The sequence below is a fragment of the Stegostoma tigrinum genome, chromosome 49 (assembly GCF_030684315.1).
Source record: "Stegostoma tigrinum isolate sSteTig4 chromosome 49, sSteTig4.hap1, whole genome shotgun sequence".
NCBI lineage: Eukaryota > Metazoa > Chordata > Chondrichthyes > Orectolobiformes > Stegostomatidae > Stegostoma > Stegostoma tigrinum.
Window position 1 is genome coordinate 1,351,440 of NC_081402.1, and position 11,272 is coordinate 1,362,711.

Genomic DNA, 11,272 nt, shown 5'->3' on the forward strand with positions numbered 1-11,272 from the left:
ACTCTGCTTTTTTAAATGAGGTAAATAGTTTCATGTGCAATGCTCCTGCCATCTGACAAAATACTGTTAAGTTGAACGCTCCACTGGAAGCGTATCCTTCCCTCATAAGATCAGCAATAGCATGCACTTTACTGAAAGGCACAAACCATTTGAAATCTGGCAAGTGGACAACCTGACAATGATGCATTGCCTCACCACTGCTCCTGGTAATGCGACAGTCCGTGTGCTCTGTATTCTGTGCTCTACACAGCTTGCATTTGAAAACAAAATTTTAACTATTTCATCATTGGTAACAAATTTAAATTCTGGTCATGAGCAGAAGTCAAACAAGATCAAGTCATGGAATACAAGGGAAGGTAAAGATTGTTGTCAACCAAAGGAAAAGATGTGTAAAGTTGAATTTAGGGGTGATGGGGGAAACGTTGTGATGCAGTGGGAATGAACAGGTTGTTGTGAAAAATAAGTTACATTAAAACAATATCTATAAAGCTGCCATTAAACCTCAGGCCTGGGGATTCAGAACATTTTCGAATTCAATAAACCGAGACTAACAAAATAATGCATTAAGGGAGAAAACGACATTAAGTTAAACTAGTACTTTCCCCTGTATTCCATGACCAGATCTTGTCGGACTTCTGCTCATGTTGAGAACTTAAATTTGTTACAAATGACAAAACAATGATAATCTTTGATTTGAATGTAAGCTGTGCAGACCACAGAGCACACAGACTGTTGCATTACCAGGAGCGGTGGTGAGGCAACGCTTCACTGTCTGATTGTTCACTTGCCAGATATCAGATGGTTCTGAGTCAAGTGCACATTGCTGCTGATCGTATGATGGAAGGGTGTTGCATCGAATGGAGTGATCAACGTCAGAGGGTTCCTTCAGATAACTTGCTTCTCACAGTAGCATCGCATGTGAAATCATTTACCTTGTTGAAAATAAGTCACATTTTTTGACCATCTGTCGAATTGTTGAATGCCGAGGCAATGTCTCACCTTGAGGAGAGTCTGGAACCAGCCACCAGCAAATTGTCTTCAAATTTGTCCAAAGCAAAGGAACATGTGAATGTAATTAACGTCTTTGTTTTTCACTTTGTATTCTATCCCTGTTGACATAAGAAACAAATGGATGTTCTGTTGTGAAGATCGTTGGCCAAGAGTTTGTTTTGCAAGATGTACTAAATTGGAGGAATACAAATTTTGACAGTGTTAGGCAAGAACTTTCAAAAGTTTGTTTCAATATTCACAGGGAAAGAGACAGCTGGAAAATGGGGAGGCTTCAACAGTGAGATAGTGAGAATCCAGAAACAGTGCTTTCCTGTTGCCGAGAAGGGGTAGGCTGGGAGGGAATATTGGATGACGGCAGAAATTGAGGCTTTTTCTGAAACAAAGAGGGTAGCAGAGGTCAGCAATAGACAGCAGGGATCAAGTGAATCCCTCGGTGAGGAGAGAGTCACTGGAAGTATATTAAAGGAGGAGAGCAAAAGGGGAAATGGGACAGCTTCAGCAAATGAGAGTAAGGATAATCCAAAGGAATTCCACAAATCCATAAGGATAAAAAAGTAACTCAGAGGCAATATGGCTCGTTGAAGATCAACTTATGTGTGGAATAGGCGGAGATGCAGGGAGATACTACATGAGTAGTTTGCATCATTTTTTTATTGTGGAGAAGGATATGGAAGTAATATGGTGAAATAAACCATTATTTCTTTTTAAAAACGTCCATATTACAGAGGAGGTAATGTAGATTCCTTAAATTACATCAGGGAGGATAAATCCCCGGGACCTGATCATGTATACCCTGGAACTCTGTGGGAAGCTCGGGAAGCGATTGTTGCGCCTCTTCCTGAGGTACTTGTATCTCCGATGCCACAGAGTTTGGCAAAAGTGGTCTCACTGTTTCAGAAACATGGTAAAGGAAAGCCAGGGAACTATACAAGAGTGAGCCTGGCATCAATGGTGGGCACGATGTTGGAGGAAATCCTGAGGGACCGAATTTGGATGTATTTTGAAAGGCCAGGGCTGACTCGCTTTGGCCAGTATGGCTTTGTGCAGGGAAGCCGTAGCTCACTAACTTGATTGAGTTTTTGGAAGAAGAAACAATGAGGATTGATGAAGGCAGAGCAGTCGGTGTGATCTATATGGAGTTCAGTCAGGCATTCGACAAGGTCCTGCATGGTAGACTGGTTAGTGAGGTTAGATGACGTGGAACACTGGGGGAACTAGCCATCTGGATACGGAACTGGCTTGAAGTTAGGTTACAGAGAGAGGTGGTGGACGGTTTCATTTCAGATTGGAGACCTGTGACGAGTTGTGTCCCACAGGGATCGGCGCTGGGTCCACTCCTTTTCAATGTTTGGATGTGAGAGTATGAAAAGAAAATGAGTGATACATTGGACATGGAAATACAGAAAATAGAAGCAGGAGGAGACCATTCAGCCCTTCAAGCTGTGGGATGTTTTATTTGTTTAAGAAACAAAAGGAAGCTGGGGAGGATTGCAGACAGGAGAGAGGGAGAGAAAGACCCTCCTCCCAGATACTTAGTGATTTGAATTAAAGTGGCCAACAGTGTGATTCTCAAATTGTATCATCCTGCCCCCACACACCGCACATTACTCTGACATAATAACATGTCTTTCGGAGAGTTTCATATTTTGGGTGTCAAGTTCCTCTTTTGGGGGAGTCCTGTCTTTCAGAGGCTCGCTAGGGGTTTACCTGTTTGTGTCAAATCACAAGGTCCCGGTTACTTTAACCCCAGGCTCCAAACATGTTTTAAAGCTACAAGGCCACAATCCAACAGGACCCTGTTAACTCGTGGCCCATGAAAAAAAAACAGGGGCTCACAAAAGAAATCAAACCACGGGGTAATAACCAGAAACAGCTCACATGGACACCGCGGAGCATTGCCTGTTGCACAGGCCTCAGGCCTCAGGCCTCAGAGCTGTGGCCCCCCATCTTGGAGGACGCTCTTGCACAAAGATCGCCCTGTCCCAAAGTCACTCTCTCTCCCTCTCTCTTTGGATCTTCTGAGTGAACAACAATTCCCTGGGACGAACGAGACAGGATTAGTCAAAGGAGACAGCATGAACAGCAGATGCAGGAGACAGAATCAATACAATGTGGAGCTGGAGGACACAACAGGTCCGGCAGCAGCAGAGAAGCAGGAAAGTTGACATTTCAGGCCGACAGCACCCCATCAGGAATGGGGAGGGTGAAAGGAGCTGGGAAATAAATACAGGGAGAAGCGGTTGGGCTGGGGAAGGTAGGTGCGATTTTGATAGGTGGATTCAGGGAGGGGGCACTGGGGATTGTGTCAGTGGAAAGGGAGGGCCAGAGAGGTGGGAATGAAGATGGACGGGTTGTGTCAGGTTTAGGGGTTGGGGATGAGAGGGAGGCTTGGACAGAGGACGAGTCCGGTGGTGGGGAGATTGTAAAACTGGTGAATTCAATGTTGGGGCCATTGGGCTGTCGGCTCCCGAGGTGGAATTTGAGGTATTATTCCTCCAGTTTGAGTGCGGTGTCATTGTGGTGCTGGAGGAGGCCTGAGATGGACATGTCACCAGGAGAGTGGGAGGGGGAGTTAAATTGGTTGGCAACCAGAAGGTGATGTTGATGATAGCGGACAGAGCGCAGATGCTCCGTGAATTGGTCACAGAGTCTGTGCTTGATCTCCTTGGTGTAGAGGAGGCCACATTGGGAGCAATAGATACAGAACATCAGTTCGAAGGATTTGCAGGTGACCCCTGTTGAATAAAAGAAAGTTTGCCTGGGGGCTTGAACGGAAATGGGAGGGGAGGTGTAGGGTCAGGTGAAGCACCTCCCACGGTTGCATGGGAAGTTATTGGGTGTGGTGGGGCTGGTGCAGAGTGTGGAGTGGATGAGGGAGTTGCGGCGTGAGTGGGCCCTGTGAAAGGAAGGTCGGGGTGGGGAGGGAAATATCTCTTTCGTGGTGGGGTCGGATTGCAGGTGGTGGAAGTGACAGAGGATGATGTGCTGGTTGTGTAGGTTTGTGGGATGGTATGTGAGGACCAGGGTGATTCTGTCCTCATGTTTGTTGTGGTGAGGGCGTTTGAAGGCAGAAGTGTGGAAATGCAAGAGTTGCTGTTGAGGACATTGTGGATCTTGGGGAGAGATGACACAGCAAGATCCCAGTGATTCCAGTCTCAGCAGAACACTGACAATCTCTCAGCAGCGTATCAGTTACAGATTGAGTTTATCTGCTCGGCTCCTTCCAAAAACTTCAAAAGTGACAAGTTTGCTGCTTTGAACTCTCACTGCCTGTCACAATGGCATTGCAGACATTGCTGCACAGCAAGATCTCTGTCAATCAATACAGCAACAGCCAGCCTGATAATCTGATTCGTTTATCCTCTGTGATACTGCTTAAATGTTAACTGCTTGCTGTAACTCCAGAAATTCCCTCATCTCAAAAGCCTCTCTCTGTCTCTCCCTCCCACTCTCTGTCTCTGTCTCTCTCTCTCTCTCTCTCTCTGTCTGTCCTCTCTCTCTCTCTCTCTATCCCAATCTCTCCCTCTCTCTCCGTTCGCAGAAACATGAGCGTGCGCACACACACACACACACACACACACACACACACACAATCTGGAACAGGCCAGACAGGGAGAGCTGATGACTCTCTTCATAGACAGAACGGGAAAAAAAAAGGAGTTAGGAATGAATCTGATGCATTCTTCTCCAGATTTATTCTTAGTGAGGGCTTTATTGTCTCCACCCCTGGAATGTCTACGTTCCCCCCGAGATCTCTCTGACACATCGACATGTTAACTCGAGGGCAGCACAGATTGACTGTTCCTTGTTTCAATTTAATTTTTAAAAGAAAGCTTTGTTAATTGTTATCAGTGCAGCTTGAAATTATTCAACATTGATCCCACACGAGCCTCTCAGATGATAGGCTGTTCTCTCTATCGCAGATTCTCTGCCGCTAAAACCCCCGACATCCACAGCAGTGGCCAGACCATGGGGATATTTTCTGAGGTTCTCTCTCTGGGGATTTGGAAGCTGTCAGTGTGATTCCTAGATATGAATCGTTCTCTCCCTCTCTCTCTCCGTTCCTGTTTCTGTCTTTGTCCATCTCTCTTTCTGCCCTGCACTCATTGCTGCCATTTCAAGCTTGACTTTCAAAGTCCCTGGGTAAAATCACAGGTAATCTGATTGCTCTGTCCTTTGTGAAGGTATACTGCAGATTTATAGAAGTGTTCAATATCTGCATGAGCTCCAGAAACAAACATTCCTGCTGTTTCACTGTCCAAAAATACCTCTCCCTGTCTCTCCTCCTGTCTTTCTTTTGCCAGTGTATCTCTTTCTTTCGCTGTTATGGTGTATGATCCTGCCCCAAACAAATCACATATTACTCTTCATTATGCCAAGTGTTTAAGGAGAATTTCACATTCAGGGTGTTAACGTCCTCTTTGGGGAGTCCTGTCTGTTAGACACTCACTATGGGAGGGGGGCTAATATGTTTGTATGACCCCAGTAACTTCAACCCAAGGATTCAAAATTGTTTGAAAATGGCACCGCCGCAATCCGACGGGATTCAATGAACCAGAGGCACCTAAAAAACCAGGGACCCCCAGAGGAACCTCAGGGTCATAAACAGACACAAGTAATGTGGGCCCCATGGTGTGTGGCCTGTCGAACAGACCTCAGGGCAGTGCCCTTTTGGGGAAATTTCTGTCCAAGGGAAGCATTCCTTGTCCTGTCACAGTTTCGAAATAAAAATTCCTGTGCGGGATGGGTGGATAGAGTGTGAGTGAGAAATGTATTGGAACTGGAATGGGGGAAACAAGTTTCAACAAATTACACAGCAAGAGATCATTCTGTCACACAAAATAACCGCCAGCAAACCCAACAATGATCAAATTGGGGAATAAAGTTCGGGGGTTTGAATACCACAAACATTGGGCAGCCATAAAACTGTGAGCTAAACAAAACAGTTGTTGCTCCGATCGCATTGCTGCCGGCTATCGGAGAACAGCAAAACCTGACAGGCAGAAAAGTACCAGCAGGAAGATGGGTTCCTTTTTATTTGATGGTCGCTGCTTAAATGTTACATGCTTGTTGCGACCACAGGCACTGTCATGACTAATAGTCCATCATCTCAAATGCCCCTCTCTCTTTCTACTGCCCCTCTCCCTTTTTCAACCCCCTCTCTGTCTCACTCCCAATGTCAATTTTAATTTTACACATTATTATTTTGACATTACAGAAAGTTTATATGAGACAGTAGGACATTTAGGGTTTAAATTCTCTCTTTGGGAAGTCCTGTCTGTCAGACACTCACTGGGGATGGTGGAGCTTCACAAGTTTGTGCCAAATCCCAAGATCTCAGTTACTGTAGCCACAGGCGTCAAACCTGTCTTAAAATGTCAGGGTCACAATCTGACAGAACCTAGTGACCCAGAGGTCCCTTTAAAAAAGCCAGGGCCCAGCAGAGGAAATCAAACTTTGGGGGGAAAACGAGACAGAACTCATCGGCCCCAGGGAGAACAGCCTGTCGAATAAGCTTCAGGACTCTGGGCCATTCTTGGAGGATGCTCTTATTCAAAGATGACCTTTCCCCAAACTGTGTCACTCTCTTTGGATCTTCTAAGTGAATAACAATTTACTGGGAGAAAAGAAACAGAATTGAAAAATCTTTCGAGAAATGGCACAACAACATCTGAGAGATTTCCTCTCTCAGTAACATCGAAATATTAAACGTGTCAGCAGGGAAATGATTTTTCAGGCCAGATCATTTTTAAATCTTCACAAAACAAATGAGTTTGCTGATTAGAAGTCTCACGGTTTGCTAAGATGGCATTGATGCACAGCAAGATCCCACATGGAACAGCCCAATAATCTGATTCCTTTCTCCCATGCAATTCTGGTAAAGTGTTAATTATTAGCCCGAATTTCAGAAACTAACGTTGCTGCTGATTTTCAAGCTCAGATACCTCTCCCTCGCTCTCCTCCTGTGAAAGGGGTATTCACTCTGTAGAAGGGGTATTGAGCAAATTAATGGAGCTACAGCTTCTCAGGCTTTGTATCCGAGAACAAAGTGAAGAAGAGAACAAAGAACAATACACCACAGGAACAGGCCCTTCAGCCCTCCAGGCCTGTGCCACCTCATTTTTCCCTTCCATACAAACACTGTCCTCACATAGAGGATCCATATCCCTCAATTCTTTCTCTGTTCATGTATTTGTCCAGGTACTTCTTGAATCCTGCTTCCGCCAACTCCTCTGGCAGTGAGCTCCAGGCACTCAACATCCTTTGTGTGAAAAAGTTGCTCTGCACATCTCTTTCAAACTTGCTCCCACCTCACAAATTGAAACTGTATCCCCTGGTAATTGACACCTCTACCTTGGAAAAAGCCGCATACTTTCCAATGTTAGCAATGCCATTCACAATCTTTTCAAATTCTGTGAAGTCGCCCCTCAACCTCCTGCGTTCCAGTGAAGACAAACCCAGTCCATCTATTCTTTCTTCATCGCTAAAAATCCCTATGCCAGGGAACAATTTGGTGAACATATTCTGCACACTCTCCAAAGCATCCACATCCTTCTGGTAGTGTGGTGACCAGAAACATCCTCAACATTCCAAGTGTGGCCCAATAGAAGTTATATAAATCTGCAGTATACCTTCCCTGTGCTAACACTCAATGGCCCTTTCAATGACGGTAAGTGTGCTATCAGCCTTTTTCCCTCCTTATCTACCTGTGCTGCCACCGTCAGTGATCTGTAGACCTGCACAACCAGATCTATCTGCATATCAGCAATCCTCAGGGTTCTGCAATTTACTGTTGAATTTACACCTGTCCGTGATCTTCCAAAATGCACCTTCTCACTTTTGTCCAGATTAAGTTCCATCTGGATTTTTTCGACCTTTTCATGCCTCCAACTGAACGATATCTTGTTGTATCCTCTAACAAGCCTCCTCGCTTTCCACAACTCCACTAAATTTTCTATTGCCCTGAAACATACTACTTCGACCAGCCACGTTTTGCTCCAAATCATTTATCGAGACCACAAACAGCAGAGGCCCCAGCCCTGATCTATGTGTAACAACACAATTCAAAACTCGCCATTTTGAAAAACATCCATCCACTGCTACCCACTGTCTCCTGTGACTAAGCCAGTACTCTGTCCATATTGCCAGCTCAACATGTGACTTCACCTTTTGTCCCAGTCTGCCATGGGGGTAATGTCATAGACTTTACTGAAGTCCATGAAGACAACATCAACAGTTTTTCCTGAATCAATCACCTTTGTCACCTCCTCAAAAAATTCAGTCAAGTTGGTGAGGTACGACCTCCTTTGCACAAAGCCATGCAGTCTATCACCAATTCATCCATTTGCTGCGAAAAATGTACAGGCCTTGTCCCTGAGAATCTTTTTCACTGATTTCCCTATCACTGATGTGAGGCTCACGGACCTGCAATTTCCTGGATTATCCCTGCTACTCGACTACAATGGGAGAACATTGGCCATTCTCCAAACCTTTGGGCCCTCATGTGTGGCCAAAGAGGATACAAAGATGCCTGCAATGTTGCAGCAATTTGTTCTCTTATAAACTTCAATATTCTGGCATAGATTCCATCAGGGCCCAGGGACTAATCTACATCCATACTTTTTCATACACACAAAACATCTTCCTTTGTAACAGTACCTTGGCTTTGAAATTTGACCCTCCACACCTTGAGATCATCCTCCACCAATTTCGTCTCATTTCTGAATACCAACACAAAGTACATGTTTAGGATTTCACCAAACTTTTCTGGCTACACACATAGGTTCCCTCCTTTGCCCTTGCGTGTGCCAACCAGTCAAAATTCCCCAGTTCCTGCCTAATATTGTTGTAGTTCACTTATCCCCACTTTGACCTGAGGTCTGCTGTTGTCCCGACCCATGAGTATCTTAAAACTCTCATAGCATTCATTATAGGGTTGTTTCTGATGTTGATGTGGTCATGTATATGGCTAAATTCAGGCCATTGAGAGCACATATTGATGGAGTAGCATATAAACGAGACCAGGTAAGGTTGGCAGTTTCCTTCCCTGAAGGGAATTAGTGAATTGGAGGAACTTATTTCAACATGGTTTCAAGGTTATCATGAGATTTTTATTGAACTTCAAGTTTCAGCACCTGCCATGGTGCGGTTCAAATCCAGGTTGTCTGAACATTACCAAAGGCTCAGGATTAATATTCCAGTCACAATTCCATAAAGTATTGGAATGAAGCTTATCAGAGGAAATAAATATCAAAAGGGATATTGTGTTGGGAAAATGAATGAGATGAAAATCCAATGAATTCCCAGAGCCTGATTATCTGCGTTGGAGAGTCCTTCCTGAGGTGGCCTTAAAAGTAATGGATGCATTGGTGGTCGTTTTTCAAGTTCTAGAGATTGTGGAACAGAAGAGGGGAGTTAATGTAACCCCAATGTTTAAAGGCAAAGGAGGGACAGAGAAAACATGCAGTTAGAGACATACTGCCCTGACACTGGGAGTGGGGAAAATGCGAGAGCCCATTCTAAAATGTTTAACAGCAGAGCACTTGGGAAACGGTAGAAGAGTCAGCATGGAGTTACAGAAGAGAAATAATGCTGGACAAATCCAATGGAAGTTTTGTTCGAAGAGATTAGAATACAAAATGGAAGTACGTGATTGGGGCAATGTTCTGACTTGGATCCAGAACTAGTTGGCAAACAGGAAACGGAATGGGAATAAATGAATGTTTTTTTTTCTGAGTAGCAGCCAGTGACGAGTGCTGTTCCACAGTGACCAGTGCTATGGCGCCAGCTAATTGCAATATATATATTGATTTCGAGCAGGAAGGGGCATGGGGAGAAAATGGGAACAGGGGACTGAAGTGGATTATCTGCCTTGATTATACTGAATAACGGAGCTGGGCTTGAAGCACATACTCCGGCATCTATTTACTATGTTTTATGTGTCGGACCAGCCAATGCTGTTCGGGATGGAGTTCCAGCATTTGGATGCTGTGACTCTAACGGAATGGCGAAAGGATTGAAAAAGCTTTCTGAAAACTCCTCCGATGCTCCAAGAGCCGTTGAGTCTCTCCAGCAATTTTTGTTTTTTTTTTCAGTTGGCACACACAGCTGCAACTTATCATTGGTAATGTAGAATGTGAATGTTTAACATCGGACCATAGGAACAGGATGAGGCCATTCAGCCTCTCGAGCCCCTTCTTGCTTAGTCTAGCTAATGGTTAATTATCTCCCGTGATGCCATAATCCCAAGCTAGCCCTGTATCACTGATGTAATTACTAACATAAATCTCATCAGTCTCCATATTGGAGTTAATTAATGATCAAGTCAACATCGCTGTCAGGGGTGAAGAATTCATTGGGGTCACCGTTGGAGTGAAGAGCTTCCTGTCCTTCTTGATCTGAATTGTTTGTCTTTAATTCTGAGTCTGTGCTCCCTTATTTGAAGCCCAACAACCAGGCAAAACACATTTTCTACACCAACTGTGTCTATCCCTTTAAGAATGTTGTAACTTTCTGAGAATGTTGCCCATTCTGAAATCTTCTTGTTGAGTACAGAGTAAAATCAACGCAATATTGAAACATTTCTTGATCATTCTTCACTTTCTAGTGTTTTTCAATCACAGATTGAATTGCTGGAGGTAAATTAACTGAAGCTGTGAACAAAATCTTCAACAATTTACTCAACAGTAAATACTAAACCATGAAATGTTACTGAGAAATTGTTTTGACAGTACAGCTGACATCGAGAATCACTGCAGCATTGAGTGTGAAAGGCCTCCGCAACTGAGATCTACAGTTCACAAATCTCTGGTGTTGGGGTAATTCTTTACTGTCTCGAACTGATAAACAAATTGTAGAGCTATCACAGATTGAGCCATATCTGCACGAGGAAAGGAAACAAATTATTCACAATTTGGAGAATTAAAAAGTCTACTTCTCTCTGAACTAATGCTGCAAGAATTGAGAATTTCTAACAGGACAGAATATTGACACAAAAGTTCCTGAGAAATGGAGTTTACAGCTATTACAGTAAAACACAAGCGGTTCAAAAAAAATGCCTCAAATGAGGAGTCTGCAGTAGAGACATGTTCCACAAACATTACGAGGCTTGTCAGTGTCTGCACGGAGATTAATTGTGATTGTCAGAATGAGACCGGGTGGAGGGACATTTAAAGGCTTGAAAGATGGTGATTTATTTTACAAACAGAATTTGTTCTGTGATCCAAGTGTATGTAGAGTGGGACCTGTCAAAATCCATTAT